Below are 21,328 nucleotides of genomic sequence, written 5' to 3' on the forward strand. Positions count from 1 at the left end.
AGAGGTACTTTACTTCCCTCAATATAAATAATCCACCCAAACTTGTTCATTCTCCTAAGGGGATGGGGAGGAGAAATTTTGCATGTTTTCTTCCCTGCTCAAAGAAGTCCCTTCTTTCTTACTTACCCAACAGAATACTTAGTCCACATGTAATCTCTGGCCCACAGTGATCTCCCTCTTTTCTGAATTCTCATGGGTATTTATAATCATGAAGCACTAAATAAATGTAAATTATTATTAGTAGTAGTACTTATCTTATTTCCCTATTTAGATTCTCCTCTTCCCCAATTTCAACAATTCAACAAATATTTATTAAACAAACATAATATAAAAGGCACTGTGCTAAGCTCTATGGAAACAAAGAAGTCCTGTCCTCACATAGCTAATATTCTCTGTAAGAACACAAAATATACACAACTAAGTGTAACAATTATTTCTAAAGCTTCTCCCATGGAGGCTATAGGTACTGTAGATGTAAGAGCCAAATGGAATATATTGGATTTGGCATTTGGGGTTGGTAGCTTTAGAGAAACTGAGTAGAGAATTTTTGGAGATGGTTTGAAATAAACTATGAAGACAGAGAAAAAGAGGGTGAGGAAAAATTGGGGTTTTTGGGGAAGAACTGTATTAACTGTTATTTTATGAAGAAACATAATAAAGATAATATTATGCAGCATTAGTATGGAAAGAAACTGTTAAAAGTGATGACTTGAGAAAAGCTGAAGATATAATTTTAATGTCATGACTGAAAAGAAGTTGAAGGAGACAGAGAAAGATATAAAGACTCCTCCAAACAGATCTAGACCAAATCCTATTGGGGAAATTCAAGAAAAAGTCACTGTGAGCCATTTTGTTCGGGCCATGTCAGCATAGAGATATGGAGATGTCTACACCTACTGTGGAAAGGGTTTTGGCCAGCAGAATGCTGTGAGGGGAATCTATGCACCAGGTCAAGAAGAGGTCTCAGACCCATGCTGGGCAACACACCACCATACTGGGGCATCATAATGGGAACCAGTAGAAAAGGGTAGCTTTGTCACCTACTACCCACTTCTGGGTCACAGACCCAGGGCAGACTGAGGAGGAGACCTATGTCCATGGATGGAACTCCCAGCTAAAGTACCATCTCACATTGTTATAGGCCCTAAGAAGTGTACTGAGGGAGGACCAGGTTCAGAAGCAAGCAGCAGTAATGTGGCTCAGATTCTAGGAGTTGAGTAGTCTTGGCTTCCAGCTTAGTCTGAAGCCTGCAGAGGAATAACCAGGGCAAAAATCCTAGACCAAAAGAGAGCCTCATTTCTGTCACTCTGAACCACCAGACCTTCATAACTGGCTGATAGTGGCTAAATACCTATTGCTCAGACCCAAACCTAGATCAGGAACTTATAGAGTTCAGACCACGAAGACAGCAATCAGACTTTGCTCTGTATCAGACCCATTTGGGAGGACTCACTGCTTGCAGATCCCCAGCCTGAGCTGTCCCTGCAATCCTAGAATAAGAGTACTTTACTGACCTGAAAAAGCAGCAACAGGACTACCCCAGACTTTTCCTTTAAAAGTGCTCAGACATTTACAAGCTTTGTGACACTGAGCAAGTCACTTAACCCTCATTGCCCCACAAAACAAAACAAAACAAAACAAAAACCACCCTTCTCAGAGCCAGGGGTGAAGCCAAGATGGCAGAGGAAAGGCTGTGACTCTCCACGTTCCCGACAAATCCGTCCACATACCTCCAAAAAAAATGCTATAAGACAACTCCTGGAGCAGCATAACCCACAAAAGAACATAGTGAGACTATTTTCCAGCCAAAAACATCTTAAATAGGTGGCTGGGATTGTCTGCTATACGGGGTGAGAGAAGAGCTCAGCATGTGGTGCAGATCCAGCCCCAGGCAGGCTGTACCTCCAGAGCCTCAGAATCTTCACTATCAGCAACTTCTTCTGAAATTCAGCTCACAGACCTGTGAGGGGGTCCAGTGGTTAGCTGGGAAAAATAGCTGCGGTCTCTGTTGGAGCTAAGGCAGAGCACCCATATTATGAACCAGTAAGCAGACTTGAGTGGCAGTGGCCCAGTGGGGTAGGGGTATAGACACCCCAAGCTTCTGACCATAGAGAATCAGATTTCAACCAGATTTCTGCTCCTAGGTTAAAGAAAAAGCAGGCCATGGTTACTTACAGGCCAGGCAGGCTGAGAACGAGCCTAATCATACCACCTGGGATCCCCTGTAGCTTGGGACAGTGCATCCTGAAGCAGTGCTATACATTAAGAAGGAGTTAAATGGGCAGTCAAGATGAGCAGTCAGAGAAAACAGCAGACCATCAAAAGCTTCTTTGGTGGCAAGGTAAATCAAAATACACCCGCAGAAGAAGATAATAACAAAGTCAAAGCTCCTACATCGAAAAATATGCATTGGTCTCAGGCCATGGAAGGGCTCAAAAAGGACTTTGAAGATAAGTAAGAGAGGTAGAGGGAAAAGTTAGAGAAGTAGAGGAAAAAATTGAAAGAGAAAGGAGAGTGATGCAGGAGGGTCATGAAAAAATGGGACTTCAATGAAAAAGAGGACTTTCAGGCATTTGTGATGAAAAGACCTGAGCTGAATAGAAAATGTGACTTTCAAATACAAGACCCTAGAGAAGCATAAAAAGGTAAACAGGAAAAAGAAATCATGAGGGATATTATATGGTTAAACTGTTTACATTCCTACATGGGAAGATAATACTTCTAACTCATAAAAACTTTCTCAGTATTAGGGCAGCTGAAAGGAATATACTTAGACAGAGGGCACAGGTATGAATTGAATATGAAGGAAAGATATCTGCAAAGCATTTTTTTTTTGTATATCCTTGTTTTTCGTGGGGCAGGCAGGGTGGGTGGCTTATGTCTGGGACTGGATTTGGGCTCAGGGCCTCCTGGGTTCAGGGCTGGGACTTTGTCCACTGTGTCACCTAGCTGACCCATGATGACATCTTTAAAATAAAGTTAAGGGGTTAGAGGAATGTACTGGAAGAAAGAGAAAGGGAGAGGTGGAAGGTGGCAAAGTAGTTCACATAAAAGAAACATGAAAAAGCTTATGGGGGGCAGCTAGGCGGCACAGTGGATAAAGCACCAGCCCTGGATTCAGGAGTACCTGAGTTCAAATCCAGCCTCAGACACTTGACACTTACTAGCTGTGTGACCCTTAACCTTCATTGACCCAAAACAAAAAACAAACAAACAAAAAAATAACTGTGGCCAATATAAAATACTTCGGAGTCTACCTGTCAAGATAAACAGAAGAACTATACAAATAGAACTACAAAATACTTTACACACAAACAAAGCCAGATCTAAATAATTGGAAGAATATTAATTGCTCATGGGTAGACCAAGCCAATATAATAAAAATGACAATCCTATCTAAGTTTATTTATTTAGTGCTGTACCAATCAAACTATCAAAAATATTTTATAGATCTAGAAAAAATAATAACAAAATTCACCTGGAAAAACAAAAGCTCAAGGATATCGTGGGAATCAATGAAAAAAAAAAACCTAAACTAAAGAAGGTAGTCTAGCAGTACCAGATCCCAAACTGTATTATAAAGTGGTAATTATCAAAACAATCTGGTTCTGGCTGAGAAATAGAGAGGTGGATCAGTGAAATAGAATAGGTACAAATTACACTTTAGTAAATAACTATGGTAATCTAGTATATGATAAACCTAAAGATCCAAGCTTTTGAAACAAAAACTCATTATTTGACCAAAACTGCTGGGAAAACTGGAAAACAGTGTGACAGAAACTAGATATATACCAAATTCTCACGCCATATATTAAAATAAGGTCAAAATGGGTACATGATTTACACATAAAAGATGATACCATAAGCAAATTAAGAGAGCATGGAATTGTTTATCCATCAGATTTGTGGACAGAGGAAGAATTTAGGACCAAAAAAGATATAGAACATAAAACAAAATGTAAAATAGATTATTTTGATTATATAAAATTAAAGTTTTTGCACAAACAAAACTAATGTAACCAAGATTACAAGGGAAGCAGAAAACCACAAAAGAATGTCTGAAACAGGGACAGCTAGGTGGTACAGTGGATAAAGCACTAGCCCTGGATTCAGGAGGACCTGAGTTCAAATCCAGCCTCAGACACTTGACACTTACTAGCTGTGTGACCCTGGGCAAGTCACTTAACCCTCAATGCCCCGCCCCCCAAAGAATGTTTGAAACAAATATCTCTCATAAAGGCCTCATTTCTCAATTATATGGAGAATTGAGTCAAATTTATAAAAACATAAGTCATTCCCCAATTGGTAAATGGTCAACAGATATGAACAGGCAGTTTTCAGACAAAGAAATCAAAGCTATCTATAATCACATAAAAAAAATCCTCTAGATCACTATTGATTAGAGAAATGCAAATTAAAACAACTCTGAGATATATCACCTCACACCTATCAGAGTGACAAGTATAACAAAAATGGAAAATATTGCATGTTGGAGGGGATATGGGAAAGGTGGGATGCTAATCCACTGTTGGTAGAGTTGTGAAAAGATCCAACCATTCTGGAGAACAATTTGGAACTATGCCCAAAGGGCTATAGAATTGTGCATACCCTTTGATCCAGCTAAGTTTATATCCCAAAGATATCCCAAAAAAGGAGAAAAGACCTATTTGTACAAAAATATAGCACCTCTTTTTGTGGTGGCTAAAAATCAAAGGAATGCCCATCAATTAGGGAATGGCTAAACAAGCTGTGATATGATGGTGATGGAAAATTATTGTGCTATAAGAAATGACAAGGAGAATTATTTCAGAAAGGTCTGGAAAGACTTGTATGAATTGATATATAGTGAAGTGAGCAGAACCAAGAGAGACAGAGCAGAACACAGAGACAGCAGTATTGTTTGATGAAGAACTGTGAAAGACTTAACTATTCTCAACAATACAGGGATTCAAGACAATCCCAAAGGACTATTGATGAAACATACTTTCCACCTTGTAGGGACCAATTTTAATTGGTGAGTGTTAGCTAGTCGGCTCACCACAATATTGAGGCAAGGAAGGAGAACAGCCTCCCTCAAGACAGATCAGGATTTATTTAACAAGAATAAACTTAAAAAAAACAAAAACAGGATCAGTAGGATTAAGGGAAAGGAAATAAAATGGGGAAAAGGAAATAATACAACTTGAGTCACACCACCGCCCAAGAATCACCTGAGAACACACAGCAGCCTCCTGTCGCCTTCCAGCTTCAAGCTAAAATGACGAAAAATCTCCCTTCTTCCCAGCAGAACCCAGGCTGACCACACACAGCCCCAAGCCAATTGGCTGGCCGCTCTGACAGTCACATGACTGCCCTCACTGGGCTTCCAGTCATTATAATTTTGCCAGGCCCATGTGGGTGTCAGAGAGTGGTGATGATGTGAGGTACCAGCGCCTTGGCAATGGCTACAACCAGTGGGTGGAGCAGAGACTCTGCATCTGAGCCCCAGGCCAGTGCGCATGCTGGGTTTTTTTTAATTCTAGCCAGAAGATGGGGTCATAAAAACCTCAAATAACAATTAATTCTTTACAACCTCTAAAGAAAGAACTGATAGGGCGGCTAGGTGGCACAGTGGATAAAGCACCAGCCCTGGATTCAGGAGGACCTTAGTTCAAATCCAGCCTCAGACACTTGACACTTACTAGCTGTGTGACCCTGGGCAAGTCACTTAACCCGCATTGCCCCGCAAAAAAGAAAAAGAAAAGAAAAGAAAAGAAGAAAGAACTGATATTGACTGAACACAGACTGAAACATGCTCTATTTCCTTTCTTTCATTTTTTCTTTTATTTAAGTTTTCTTGTACAAAATGACTAATATGGTAATATTTTACATAATCATACATGTGTAACCCATATCTGAGTGCTTACCACCTTAGGGAGGAGGGAGGGAAAGGAAGGAAGGAGGGATAAAAATTGGAACTCAAAACTATAAATAAAAATGTTTATTACTTTTAAAAGATAAAGAAAATGTTTAAGTGAAAAAAATCAGCATGCCCCCAAAAAAGAAAACTTAAAGGAAACAGGTCAATAAAAAATAATAATATAAAACACCAAAAATATAAGATACCTAAATTTTAAAAAACACAAAAGAGGATCTAAACAACCCAATATCAGAAAGAAAAGCTGAATAAGTCATGAGTGAGAAAAACAAAAACTTCTACAGATTTATAAATAAATTCTATCAAACATTTAAAAAACAAATAATCCTTATTATACACAAACTGTCCTAAAAATAAAGAAGTATTATAATAACAAAATTCACATGTGAGAGCAAAGGATTAAGAATATTAAGGCAACTATTGATCCAAAAAAAGTAGAAATGAAGGATGTTTGCATTACAAGATCTCAAATTACATTACAGAGCAGTAATTGACAAAACTATCAGACACTGGATTAAAACATTCCTCCTCACTCTGTTTCTCGTCTTGTGACCAATAGGAAAGTAAAAGGTCTGGGGCTAGCAAGCAACAGAAGGAAGAAAGATGCAGAGCAGAATGAGGGAGGGAGCAGAGAACTGACATAGCACATGACAAATAAAAGGATTTCAAGGATAATAAGGTAGGATGGCAGCTGTGGTATGAATCTCTTTCTTCACCTGGGCCTGCCCATGATCCCCACTCTATTGTTCCAAATATCCATAAACAAGCATCAAGGAGTTGGCTGACGTCCTATATAACCCAGTCAATCAGCCAGAAAAACTGGGAAGCACATGGAGATTTGGGGTTCCCTTACAGCTACAAATCAGGGATCAAAGAAAGTAACTGGGAGACATTCCTTGCTAATCATTGATCTTTCAGGAAAATGTAAATCAAATACCATTGGGCAACAGTTACTAGCTCTCAATTGTAGCCAATATTGGGGCAGACTGAACCTAAGCTCCTGAATCATCTTCATAGAACTCCTAGCCTTGGAGTATACCTATGGACTGGATTTGAGTTACCTACAATATCCACCCCTAGATTTGATGAGAAATGAGTAATGAAGGAAAGGGAGTAGTGTAGGCTCTGAGGTCATGAATCTGTGAGATTAGAAAGATGGTACTATCTTCAATGGTAATAAAGAAATTTAAAAGAGGGATGGTTTGAGGGGAAAGATCATGAGTTCCGTTTTAGACAGAATCAATGTAGAACTGGAGTTCGGGGAAAGTCTAGGACTGCATATATAAATCTGGGAGGCATATGTATTGAGATGATGATTGAACTCAAGAAAGTTGATGAGGTCATTGAGAGAAAGTGTGCAGAAAGAAGACCCAGGACAGACTTGAGTTATGGAATATAGAGATGTAGATAATGACCCAGACAACTAGACTAGATCATCAAACTTCTCCTGTCTACTAATTGAGGAAGTTCCCCAAAGCTCTGCTTTGTATCCTCTTCTCTTGTTCTGTACTCTCTTCCTTGGTAATTTCAATAGTTCCAATTATCAGTTCTATGCAGATGTCTTTCAGATCTATATATCCATGCCCCTGTATATCCTTCTCCTGAATTCCAATTCATCAAATTGACCCACATAATAGGTATTTAATGAATGGGTTGAATAGACCACTCTGGTCCAGGCCCTCATCACTTCACACCTCAACTGTTACAATAGCCTGTTGTTGGGTTTGCCTACTTTAATCTTATTCAGCCATCAAAATGATTTTCCTAAAGCCCAAGTTCAACCATGTCACTTCCCTACTCAACAAATTCCAATGTCTTCCTATCACCTCCAAGATTAAACACAAAATGCTTATTTGGCCTCCAAAGCTTTTCATAACTTAGCCCCCTCCTACCTTTCCAAGTTTCTTACACTTTACTCCCTGTCATGTACCTTGATCCAGTGATACTGGCCTCCTGGCTGTTCCAAGAACAACACACTCCATCTCTCCATTCCGGGTATTTCCACTGCTGTACCCCATGCCTGGAATGCTCTTCTTCCTCATCTCTACCCATTGTCTTTCTTGGTTTCTTTTAAATCCCAACTAAAATCTCATCTTCTACAAGAAGCCTTTCTTAACTCCTCTTAATTCTAGAGGCTTCCTTCTGTTAATTGTTTCCTGATTATTTTTTAAATGATTTGATGGTAGTACATATTTGTTTGTTTGCTGTCTTCTCCACTAGATTTTAAGTTCCTTAAGGGCAGACACTTTTCCCACTTTTCATATCACCAGGTGAAAAATAGGTGCTTAATAAATGTTTGTTGACTCATTAAATATCTACACTACAAAAAGTAAAAAGAGAATATATTCATCATCAGATCCAAAGCAACAAATATTTATTAACCATCTATTGTGCAGGATTAAATTGAGGTTATAAAAATAGACAATTCAAAGTCTGTTCTTAAGGAGCTTGCAACCTAATAGACATTATGTGAAAAAGTCTCACACACCTCTGGATGTGCAATGGAAGGCAATTTTCCAGGATCTCAGGAGTGTAGGCTGGAAGAGACCTTATTCCCATCCTTTCCTCCATTAGATTGCAAGCTTTTTGAGGGTAAGGACTAGGGTTATTTTGTTTTATGGGGAGTGACACTTTTCATATCCCTAGCACTTAGCACATTGCTCTGCACATAGTAGACACTTAATGTTTATTGATTGATAATTAACTCTCATTTTACAAATGAAGAAATGGTAATTCTGCAAGGCAAGTGATTTGGCCAGGACTTCAGTCCAGGTCTCCTAACTCTATTGTTACTATTCTCTCTTCTGTATCATTGTTGCCCGCTTGAAACAATAAACTTAGAATGAGAAATGTTTAAGACTGAACACTGGCTGTCGTTTCTAACAATCATTAACTCATCATTCCTGGGTGAGCCCCTTAACCTTTTTGTCCTACCATTTCCTCACTGATAAAGATCAACACACCCAACTTAATTCAGAGTCTGTCTATGTGTGTGTGTGTGTGTGTGTGTGTGTGTGTGTGTGTGTGTTTTGGTGACAAGTAACAATAAAAATTATTTAGTATGAGCTGTCTAGAAATCCACATAAAATACTATCCTTTCCCACCCAGAAAACACAGCAAAACTTGGTTTTCAGTTAACACTGAGTTTAATAGCTTGTTTTACAGAGTTTCCGAGATGTTTGATAACAATAAGTACAGCTTAATGGACTCCGTCCTCAGAGGAATCTCCAGGTTGAGAGAGCCAATTCAATTCCATTTTTGGTTGTTCATTCATTTCAGTTGTGTCCCACTCTTCATGACTCCATTTGGGGTTTTCTTGACAAAGATACTGGAGTGGTTTGTCATGTCCTTCTCCAGCACATTTTACAGATGAGGAAACTGAAGCAAACAGGGTTAAGTGACTTGCCCAGGGTCACACAGCTAGTAAATGTCTGGGGCCAGATTTAAACTCAGGTCTTCCTCAATCCAGGCCTGGTGCTCTATTCAGCGTATCACCTAGCTGCCCCAAAATTCAATCAAACAATAACAAAAACTAAGTATCTATGATGTACAAGGCACTGTGTTACGTGATGATGGGGCCTCAAAGATAAATGTGAAATTGCAAGTTCTCTGAAGATAAGGGCTTTCTACAGGAGCAAAACAACATGTATAAAGATATGTAAAAACAGAATAACTTCAGGAAGGAGAAAGGGAAGGGTTCACAGGGGCAACTGAGCTGAGCCCCAAAAGAAAATAAGGATCCTTTCTGAGAAGCGTAAGTGAGGAGGGAGCACAACAAGGCCTGGGCTTGCTGAATGTTTCCCATGATGCCATGCCTACATTCATACCTGTGAGTGTAAGGGATATAAGAAATGAGGTAAACACCTGCACCCTTATGTAATGAAAGGAAGGGAGGAAAGTGGAGTAGAATAATTCCAATAGAAGTGATGGACTGAAGAGGGGTGGTATTTTCAAAAGACTTGGAAGATTAATAGTTAAAAAGAATGGCAATGGCCATCAATCCTTTAATGAAGTGTGTCAATTCAATCCAATTTCTAACAAAAAATTGTAAATTTAGAGCGGAAAGGAACCTTAAAAATAATCAAGTTGTAATCAGCAGCAAGAGTTGATGCTGCTGCTTCCAGATCTCTCAACCCACAGATGGTAAGGGGTTAAACAAGTTTATCAGTGGGGCAGCTACATGGCGTAGTGGATAGAGCACCAGCCCTGGAGTCAGGTGTACCTGAGTTCAAATCCAGCCTCAGACACTTAACACTTACTAGCTGCGTGACCCTAGGCAAGTCACTTTAACCCCAATTGCCTCACTAAAAAAAAAAAAAAGTTCATCAGAAGGAGATCACAGGAGTCTCTTTGATGAAACTGATGCAGGACTCTGTTACTTTGCCCATACTCAGATCCCAGTTGTAGTCCTAGGTGGCAGTCCCAGGGGGAGGAGAAGCACTAGCACACCAGAGCTTGGGGCTGGCCAAAGTGGACCCTTGTCACAATTTCAAGGCAGAAAAGAGTGCTTTTGGTCACTCATAGACCAGAGTACAAGCCAGGAGAGTAGTAAATGCACCTCTCCTTAGATTATACCACCTTGGAAGAACTGAAGACTTATAGGTCCCTGGAGGTATTTCTGCAAACAGTTGCACAAAACCCCTGAAGCTTGGGACAGTGCACCTTCCACCTTGGAAACAGAGCCCTGCTTTAACAAAGAGTTTATAGTCAGGAAATAGGCTGGGAAAATGAGCAAACAGAAAAAATTTTTGAGTATATTAATTATGGTGACATGGAAGATCAAAACACACCCTCAGAAAAAGATAACAAAGTCAATACCCCTACATCCAAAGCCTCCAAGAAAAATAGGAATTGGTCTCAGGCCATGGAAGATCTCATAGAAGATTTTGAAAATCAAATAAGATAGGTAGAGGAGAAATTGGGAAGAGAAATTAGAGTCATGGAAGAAAATCATGAAAAAAGAGTCAATAACTTGGTAAAAGACACCCCAAAATACTGAAGAAAATAACACCTTAAAAAACAGACTAGGTCAAATGGTAAAAGAGGTACAAAAAGCTAATGAGGAGAAGAATGCCTTGAAAAGCAGAACTGGCCACATGGAAAAAGAGATACAAGAATTCACTGAAGAAAAAAGCTCCTTAAAAAGAAGAATGGGACAAATGGAAAAAGGAGGTACTGAAGATTACAATTCTTTAAAAATAGAATTGAGCAAATGGAAGCTAATGACTTTATAAGAAATCAAGAAACAATAAAATAAAACCAAAAAAGAATGAAAAAAATTGAAGGCAATGTGAGATATCACAACTGACCTAGAAAATAGATCCAGGATTGATAATTTTAAAATTATTGAACTTCCTAAAAGCCATGATAAAAAAAAAAAAAGCCTAGACATCTTTCAAGAAATTATCAAGGAAAATTGCCCTGATATTCTAGAACCAGAGGGTAAAATAGAAATTGAAAGAATCCACTGATCACCTCCTGAAAGAGATCCCAAAATACCCGCCCCGCCCCCGAGATAATATAGTCAAATTCTAGAGCTCCCAGGTCAAGGAGAAAATATTGCAAGCAGACATAAAGAAACAATTCAAGTATCATGCAACCACAGTCAGGATAACACAAGATTTAGCAGCTTCTACATTAAAGGATTGGAGGGCTTAGAATACAATACTCGTGGGGCATAGAAAGAGAGGACTTTCAGGCATGCTTTTTTTTTTTTTTTGCAGGGGCAATGAGGGTTAAGAGACTTACCCAGGGTCACATAGCTAATAAGTGTCAAGTGCCTGAGGCTGGATTTGAACTTAGGTCCTCCTGAATCCAGGGCTGGTGTTCTATCCACTGCACCACCTAGCTGCCCTGGGCATTCTCGATGAAAAGATCAGAGCTGAATAGAAAATCTGACTTTTAAATACAAGGCCTGAGAGAAGCATAAAAAGGTAAACAGGAAAAGGAAATCATAAGGGATTTAATAAGGTTAAACTGTTTACATTCCTACATGGAAAGATGATACTTGTAACTTGTAAAAACTTTCTCATTATTAGGGCAGTTGGAAGGAGTATATATAGACAGAGGGCACAGATGTGAGTTGAATATAAAGGGATGATATCTAAAAAATAAGGGGTGAGAGAGGGATGCCCTGGGAGAAAGGGAAAGGGAAAGGTGAAATGGGGTAAATTCTCTCAAATAAAAGAAATAAGAAAAAGCTTTTTACAGTGGAGAGGCATCTTGGGGAGGTGAAGGGGAGTGAGTGAACCTTACTCTCATCAGAACTGGCTCAAAGGGGTAATAACATGCACACTCAATTGGGTATAGAAATCTATCTTACCCTGAAGGAAAGGAGAAGGGGAAGGGAATAAGAAAGGAGGGGGAGAGTGATAGAAGGGAGAGCAGATTGGGGGAGGGGTAGTCAAAAGCAAAACACTTTTGAGGAGGGATGGGGTAAAAGGAGAGAGAGAGACAATAGAATAAATTGGGTGGGGGGAATAGGATAGAGGGAAATACAGTTAGCAATAGTAACTGTGAAAAAATTTTGAAGCAAGTTTCTCTGATAAAGGCCTAATTTCTCAAACATATGAAGAACTGAGTTAAATTTATAAAAATAAGCCATTCTCTAATTGGTAAATGATCAAAAGATGTGGACAGTTTTCAGATGAAATAATAAAAGCTTTCTATGGTCATGTAAAAATGCTCTAACTCACTACTGATTGGAGAGATGCAAATCAAAACAATTCTGGGGTACTACTTCATACCTCTTGGATTGACTAATAGGGCAGAAGAGGAAAATGACAAATATGTGGGATGTGGAAAAAATGAGACATTATTGCACTGTTGGTGGAGTTGTGAACCATTCAACCATTCTGTAGAACAATTTGGAATTATGCCCAAAAGGGTCTAAAACCATGTGTACCCATTGAATTAGCAATACCACTATTGGGTTCTATATCCAAAAAGAGATAAAAAACAAAAAGGAAAATGACCTATATGTACAAAAATATTTATAGCAGTTATCTTCTGGTGACAAAGAACTGGAAATTGAGGGAATATCCATCAATTAGAGAATGGCTGAACAAATTATGGTATGTGATTATGATGAAATACAATTGGAGTCACAAAGTCAGACAAAACTCAACAAAAATAATTAATTGGGTATGTTATTTGTCCTGCATTCATTTTTTTAATGAGGCAATTGGTGTCTGAGGCCAGATTTGAACTCAGGTCCTCCTGACTCAAGGTGCTCTATCCACTGCACCACCTAGCCGCCCCTCCTGCATTCTTTTTTTTTTTTTCCTGCATTCATTTTTAAAGTCTTTTTGGTTTGGTTTGGTTTTGTGGGACAATGAGGGTTAAGTGACTTGCCCAGGGTCACACAGCTAGTAAGTGTCAAGTGTCTGAGGCTGGATTTGAACTCCTGAATCCAGGGCCGGTGCTTTATCCACTGCACCACCTAGCTGCCTCCCATTCTTAAAGTCTTGAGGGTATTATATAATTTCTTGGGGGCAGCTAGATGGTGCAGTGGATAAAGCACCGGCCTTGCATTCAGGAAGAGCTGAGTTCAAATCTGGCCTCAGACATTTAACACTTACTAGCTGTGTGACTTTGGGCAAGTCACTTAACCCCAATTGCCTCACTAAAAATAATAATAATAAGAGTCAGGCCCTTCAGGATTGAAAACAGTTCCATGTGAGTCCACAGTCTCCTCTAGAGGCCATTTAGGCTCAGAGGTACATGTGAATGAGGGGCAGTGAGGCATCAGAGAGACTTGAGTTCAAGTACAATCATTGATAGATTACATCTGCTGTGTGATCCTGGACAAGTGACTTAACCTCTCTGCTCTTCCACAACTATCATTAAGTAGCAGAAGAGTTGTTGGCTTTGATTGGTAAAGGGAGTTTTTTCACCAGGACTTCCCTAGAGCAGTGAAATCACAGGTCCAGACCAAAAAGAAAAGTTATTTGCGTACGTTTCCTATTAGATTGTAAACTTCATGAATGTAGGAACTGACTCTATACCTTTTCTAGAACCCTACATTGTGCCTAAGCAGGTGCTTAATAGATGTTTGTCATATTGAATACTCTAAAGCAGGAGCAAAACGTGACATTTTTTTCCTTGATAGCTACATTTAACTTTGCTTTGCTCCTACTCTCTGCTCTCTACTTTCTTGGTCAGTTCTGCTAAGTAATTATTGGAAGCAAACTTCTTCCAAATATCTGTTGATAGTTCTCATGTGCAAGCCCAGCCCACCTCAGTCATTGTTTGGCCAAGCTCTATACAAGGAGTCCTTTTCATCCCTTCCCACCTATCAAAGACTGAAGGCTCTTAATCATTCCTCTCTGTACTTTGGCACATCTTTAAAAATTCTTTCAGCATTACTACATCACCCTTTCTTCAGACTGCCACCTAATGGTAGCACGGGATAGTCCTCTCCCTTGCTTTTCTCATAGGAAACCTATCTCCTCTTCTCTTATTCCTGTATAGAGAACAGAGTCCACACCGTCCACTGATAACCTTGCAATGTCAGAACACGAGAAAGTCTCCCCAGCACATTGGCTAGACATATCCCTACCACTCCCCACCTGTGTTGAATTTATTGGAGGTGGGGGGACATAGATTGGTTGCACTCTTCATTATTGAGATGCCCACATCAGTGAGATCACAGATTCATTGGAATATAAGGGAGGAGAGAGACGTGTTTAACTCACTACAGATCTCTATGTGCACCTGTATGAAAAGTGGGATCTGTTTTCCAATAGAAACAATAAGTAGTAGATTTCCCAGAAAGCATTTATTTCATCGATACCATAATTGAATTATAATTCTAATGCTATCATAATCTGCCAGTTTCTCATTATTTCTTTTTCTTTTTTTTTTTTTTTTAGTGAGGCAATTGGGGTTAAGTGACTTGCCCAGGGTCACACAGCTAGTGAGTGTTAAGTGTCTGAGGCCGGATTTGAACTCAGGTACTCCTAACTCCAGGGCCGGTGCTCTATCCACTGCGTCATCTAGCTGCCCCAGTTTCTCATTATTTCAATGGGAAAACTTGTTCTGAGCTTCAGCTGGATGTAGAAGTAGAGAAGAAAAATAAGAAAATGCAGTAACTTTAATGACTGGGCCTAAAAAGGGCCAAGTAGAAAGGGCTAAGTAGAAAGAAGGTTTCAACTAGGTGGTACAGAGGATAGAGTGCTGGATCTGGAGTCAAGAAGACCTGAGTTCAAATCCAGCCTCAGACTAGCTGTGTGACTCTGGGCAAGTCATTTAAGCCTGCTTGCCTCAGTTTCCTCATCTGTAAAATGGGCTGGGGAAGGAAATGGCAAGTCACGCCAGTATCTTTTGCCAAGAAAATCCCAAATGAGATCACAGAGCCAGACATGACTGAAAATGACTTGAACAAGACCTTTATTGGGAAATGGCAAATCACTCCAGTATCTTTGCCAAGAAAACCCCAAACTGGGTCATGACTGAAAGGACTCAACAACAACAACAACAAAATTAGAAACTGGACAAAAAATACCTAGAAGAAACTTGAATGGGCCAAGCTAACTATATGATGTGGGGTTGTGTCTTCAGGTTGGTGGCAGAAGGAAGTCACTCACAGCAGGCTGCAGGGGACCTTTCTGTTTGGGAGCTGGCCCAGGGACACCCCATTTCATTACAGGTCAGTTCACTATACTGACCCTACTTCTACCTATTACAGAGTGGATCAGGTGCTGCTAGAATGAAAGCAGATATGAAGGTCCCACAGTCCTGAAGCAGATTTCACGATTGCTTAGCTCTTCCTTTTAGGTGTGACTCTCAGAGTTTAGGTTCCCTCAGTTATTCTTAGCAGCACATACCTGGGGCAGGTGAGGCTTAGGTAAGAATGTGGGTGTGGGTAACCCTTGAATCTCTAGTGCCAGGGGTCTCTCTTCATTCCAATGAAAGACAAGTGACTCACACCCTGATTCAGTATCTGCCCTTGGCTGGTTTAACCCTTGATGATTTGGACTTTTTTTGTTACTTAAGACAAGCTGACAAATACCTGGATCATATTCTTTCTAGCCTGCTATTGAGACCTTGTACCTTTAGGTTAAGATTGCTCTATATCTTTTTCTAACCATCATTTTTCTATTCTTTTTTTTAAAAAATCTGTTCTTATTCTATCTTAACATGCTTAGGGTACAGAGGGTATAAAATTTCCCAATGATTGCCTTGTGTCTATTTTCCTCTTTAGTCCAGATTGGTCCACTACTTCCACTCTAGAAAATACCCATTTCTAAACCACCCAAGGGGTTTAACAGGTCAGAAAAGCCATCACCACGATGCAGTATAACCCCTAAAAACATCTGAAGTAAACACTTTCCTTAATGAGTATCTTCCCTTAAATAACTGCTTGAGTTTCAACCATTATTTGTTCCTTATTCAGAACTCATTTCGTACCCATCTGTACAAATGTTGGCTGTAATTTTATCTCAATCAGTAAAGATTGCTGCTACTACCTTTAACCCCTCAGTTCTAGGAACCAAATACCCTAGAATTGGCAGGCCCTCAAGTAAATGCTGGAATGTCCAACCTCAGACACACCTATCAGAACATAGTTATTGAAAAACATTGATCCACCCTCCTATGGCTAGAGTATATGTTATGGTTGTGACCCACGTTTCTCTCTAATAAATTCTTTAAATTGTATGTTACCCCCAAAACCGAAACTCAACATGTTATGATTATAATGACCCAACTTGGCCTCAGAGAAGAATTGAGAAAATGCACCTCCCTCCCTTCATTAGTATCTTCATTCAGACTTAGGAAGGTTCAAGATACCAAAGTTTAGTCTAAAGAAACACGGAACACACAAGACAGTAAAGCAAGGCAGCTTTATTGAGGGAATCTTCTTACAATATGTAGGGCAGCCAGGATAGACGGTGCAGAATGGTCAGTCAGCTTGAACCTCAAGAATCCAATCCCTGAGGCCCCAGAGGGCCTGGTGGATTTGTATACAGTTCTTACCTAGAGCCAGCAGGCCCAGACATGGGAAAGGGAGCAAGGAACTGCACCTGGACATTGCTTCAATAACTGATTTACACTATGGGGGTAGAGGGTTGGGCAGGTAGATAGAGGGAAGAGAAAGTCTCCTGGAGCTTTGGAGGCTGCTTGATGTTCAAACTCCCCACCAGCGGAAAAGTAGCTTTGGGCAACTTTTGATCTGGCAGGGTCACGACAGGTCTTGAACATCTTTGGGGCTTCTTTGTTTTTATTCATTTTCTGGAATCTAGAAATTGGCCTTTTCTGGAGTGGAAATAGTGGGCCGAGTTGGAATACAGAAGAAAATGGACAGATCTTCAGGAAATTTTATGAGCATGGGACCCCTTCCATACCTTAAACAAATGAAAATAGAAAGAGGAGAATAGAAACAGGGAAAAAAGGCTACCATTGAGGTCATTACAGTTGCAAAGGAAAAGAACTACAGAATGAAACACTCTATCTACTGACAAACATGTTGCTGGGGAACAGAGGAAGGAAAGATATGCTGGGGGTATGAAGGTGACATCGAAACAAACAACAAAAGACCAATAAAAAGACTTTAAAACACACTGTATGTTACTGAACAGAAGGGGAGAGCGTTTTCCTTTGCCCATCACTCTCATTCTGCATTCTCCTCTTTTGCTTTTCCTTTGCTTCCCCCTTTTCTAGCTTTCCTTCAACCCCAACATAATAAATAGCAACAAAACATGAAATTACAAGTAAAAATTTTGTATTTCATTTGAGAAAATGCCTTATTCACCAGCACCCTTCTCAAGACACAACCATGCTATACGGAATGAAGGCCACCACCACTTAGGGAGCTAAGCAAGAGGAGCCTGGGGAGGGGAGCATTTCTTCCCTAAGTAGAATGTGAGCTCCTTGAAAGCAGACCCTGGTCTTATTTTTCTATTTGTATTCCCAGCATTTATCACAGTGCTTTACAAACAGTAAGTGCTTAATAAATGCTTCATTCATTCATTCATTCATTCATTCATTCATTCATTCATTCATTCAACTCTCTAGGACAAATACCAGCTAGCAGGGATGCTCGATTTTTTCCCATAAATTTATACTTTGCTACAGAGTGCTTTCATTCAACCCTCCCCTAGGCCCCATCTGAGATATTCTGCCCTAATAAAAAACTTCCAACTTTCTAGTGGGATGTACAGGCAAGGATACCTCTCCCTCCTTCAACCATTCTTCTCCTAACCCTTCCCTTTGTATGGAGCAAACTGCCTCAGTTTACCCAAATAACTCGAGGAGACCACCAAGTCAAGCAGAGACAGATTTATTACATCCTCATGAGGACGGGCAAAACCCAATTACACATTGAAGTCTTGCAAAGATATGCCCAATCCTCTAGGTTTTTATAGTAATCTTGAAAAGGACTGTCCCCACGTACACCTAGGGTGGATGAGCTCACAATCTAACATCCAATCCTGTCTCACCCAGGGTGCGTATGGAGACATGCATACGTGTTCCAGGGACAAGGGGGAAAAGGGGAGGGGGAACAAGGTCAAACCAAAGGAAAAGGAAACAGGGGAGTGAGAGTCAGATGTTTCACATCTCACAGTTCCCACTGACTCCCCTCTCCAGGCCCCTGTCTCTAAAGATAAGGATGACAGGGTTAAAATTTATCTTCGGCTATGTTGGGAAGAAAAGAATAATCCATTGTTGGGACCCCAAGGCCAAGGGGATTCTGCTCTGAGAAAAAGAGACAATGTTACTTAGCTGACAAGTGGGGAGACTGAGCAGAAGTAAAAATACTGTTAATTGGCAATAAAACTTAAAGGAGACAGTGAGAATTTTGACAAGCAATAAACTTCTAACAAACTATACTGGGGCAGGTCTGGGTACCTTCCAGACCCCATGGTCAGAGTTTAATCTGACTCAAATCCATAATCATATCATACAATCCTCCGTTTTTCTTTTATGCTCAGAGAGCATATTCTGGATTTGAGTCACTGTCATTGAGCCCTTCAGCCATGCAGGATTTCAGCCCATCAGTCCAAGTCCAACTCATCACCAGTCTCTCCTTCGTGAAGTTTCAGAATCAGGGTCTTTAATCTTTTCTCAGTGAACTGCTGAGTCACCATCAGCTGCATCTGTTGAACTGCACGTTGTATCAAACCTATAAAGCAAGGGACTAAACAGGGACAAGTATAAGGAGAACTCCAAAATTACAAATGAATACCTAATCCTGTTCCACAGGTATCTTTCAGGAGGTAAATTGGGGTCTAATTAATTATCCCAATATACCATATACATGTCAATAACTACCAATATTATAACAACAAATATGATTTAAAGCCTCTTTGTAATTTCAGTGATGTGTTCCCAGTGTCCATTCACTTAGCAATTTTCATCTTTGACCTCAGGTACCCCTATTAGAACCTTTTACAAAGCAAATTTAATAGCAAATACAACTGTTTCCCAATTTTATCCAAGGAAAGAGCAATCTCTAATTGACCCCTTCTAGGCCTGAATATCCCCAACTAGACTCATGCCCACTAGGCTACCACTACATTTCCCCACCCCTCCTTCCAATAGCTAAGGGAAAAGAGGGCGAAGATCTCTTCTTCTGTAGCTGCTTCAAGCTGAATATGTGTGTAGAGCTGACAGTGGAAGGTGCAGAAATCCTTGCAGGCCTGGTCCAGATGATGAAGGGGGTATATAGTCTGGAATTGCTAACATAAAATTGAAAGCCTTGAGCCTAGATAAAACAAACTATCAAGAGGTTAAAGAGACAAAGACAAAAAATTTTAAAAGACAACAATAGGGAAAAGGGGCAAACCAAAAGAGTGAATCCAGGAACCCCCAGATCCTGCATCAGGAGCAAAAAGCTGTTCACAAATGTCCTTCATCCAGTGAAAGGTGTCATGAATGCCCCATGCTGTTCAAAGCTTTACCTAGTTCTGTATCTGACAGACATTATTAACAACAAATCAAAGGGTTACCACTATCTTGCTACATGCAAGCCATATAATCTAAATGTTTCAAAATGCCACTGATGGCAGAACCCTTAAATTTTTCCAAATTACATCTATATCCATTTCACTTTATTTCTCCAAAAGTTTTCACTCAATTGTTTAAGATGTAATCCTCACATAAAACTTAGGTTACAAAATCCCTTTGTAAGAAGATGACCACAAATGAACTTACATAAGAGTTACCAAGTTAACTTCAATTCTAATAAAAGACTTAGGATGACATTTAACCAATTAATTTCAAAACAGTGCATGTCAAATAAGTCGTCCATAATAAACCATGTTTGTATTACAGGACATGCTCTATAGACAGATATTATTTCTACATTACACAATAAACTTATATAACAAAACATTCTATATTTTACTCTTCTCTGTTTTCTTGAAACAGACTTGAGATGTCTCTGGTTCAATTTCTAACATGCATAACTAATAACAGACAGATGACAAGGCTAAATGCTTATACATTCTAGTTGTTCAGATTCTGAAAGGGACTAGAATTTCTAAGCCAAATAGGTTGAATCTTAAACCTGCATCTCACCCAGATATTACAGTATTAATCTAGGGATGAAGAGACAATATTGTGTTCGTGCTTATCAAGTGACATGATTATAGGAACTTGCCACAAAAGAAAAAGAACAAAGCTCTGGGGGAAAGGTACTTTCCCAACTCCCAGTAGAAGTTTTGTAGACAACCAATGCAATATGCCAGACTTAAAATCAGCCAGGTGGGAGAGTTTGCATTCCATATGTAATATTCAGGGAAACCGAGTCAGGAGACACCTACCTCAGCCTTTGCCAAACAGTCGGTCTCCCATCCTTTCCCAAGAGAACTCCACCTGCAGTGCACACATGTAAAACCCCTATAGGGTTGCTGGTATCATGAATCTTATGGCTCACCATTCCTTAATAGTAATAGCTGGAGTCAAACTCAGAGCAATAATGATTAATAGTCCCATAACATCTTAGATAGCAAGTCTCAATAATCAGCACTAAAAGCGAATTCATTTCTCAAGGATCGCATATCCTAGACAGCAAGTATTAACTATACTTGTACTTAAATAGGTTTCTCTTTTCATCCCCAGATTAGCACTACACAAACGAATCTGCTTTGAGATGCTCAATAACAAGCAATGGTTGAAATAAGTGTAAGCAATCCCAAATTGCATACTGGGAACAAACTAGAAAATGCCCCACACAATAACACATGGTAGAATGGGTTTAGATGTTAAACATAAGATACTGTCCTCAGAATTCCTCTAAACAATGGGAACATCTTTAAAGTGACAACTAGTTTGCATGTGTTTCTACACATGTTCTAATTCCAATTAATTAAAAACATAAGTAAACTTCAGATTCCCTATTAAGATGATACAAGATAGCTCATAAGTTACTTATTGTTCACTAACATGTCATACATGACAAGTTCAGGC

Source organism: Dromiciops gliroides, chromosome 5 (genome assembly GCF_019393635.1).
Source record: "Dromiciops gliroides isolate mDroGli1 chromosome 5, mDroGli1.pri, whole genome shotgun sequence".
NCBI lineage: Eukaryota > Metazoa > Chordata > Mammalia > Microbiotheria > Microbiotheriidae > Dromiciops > Dromiciops gliroides.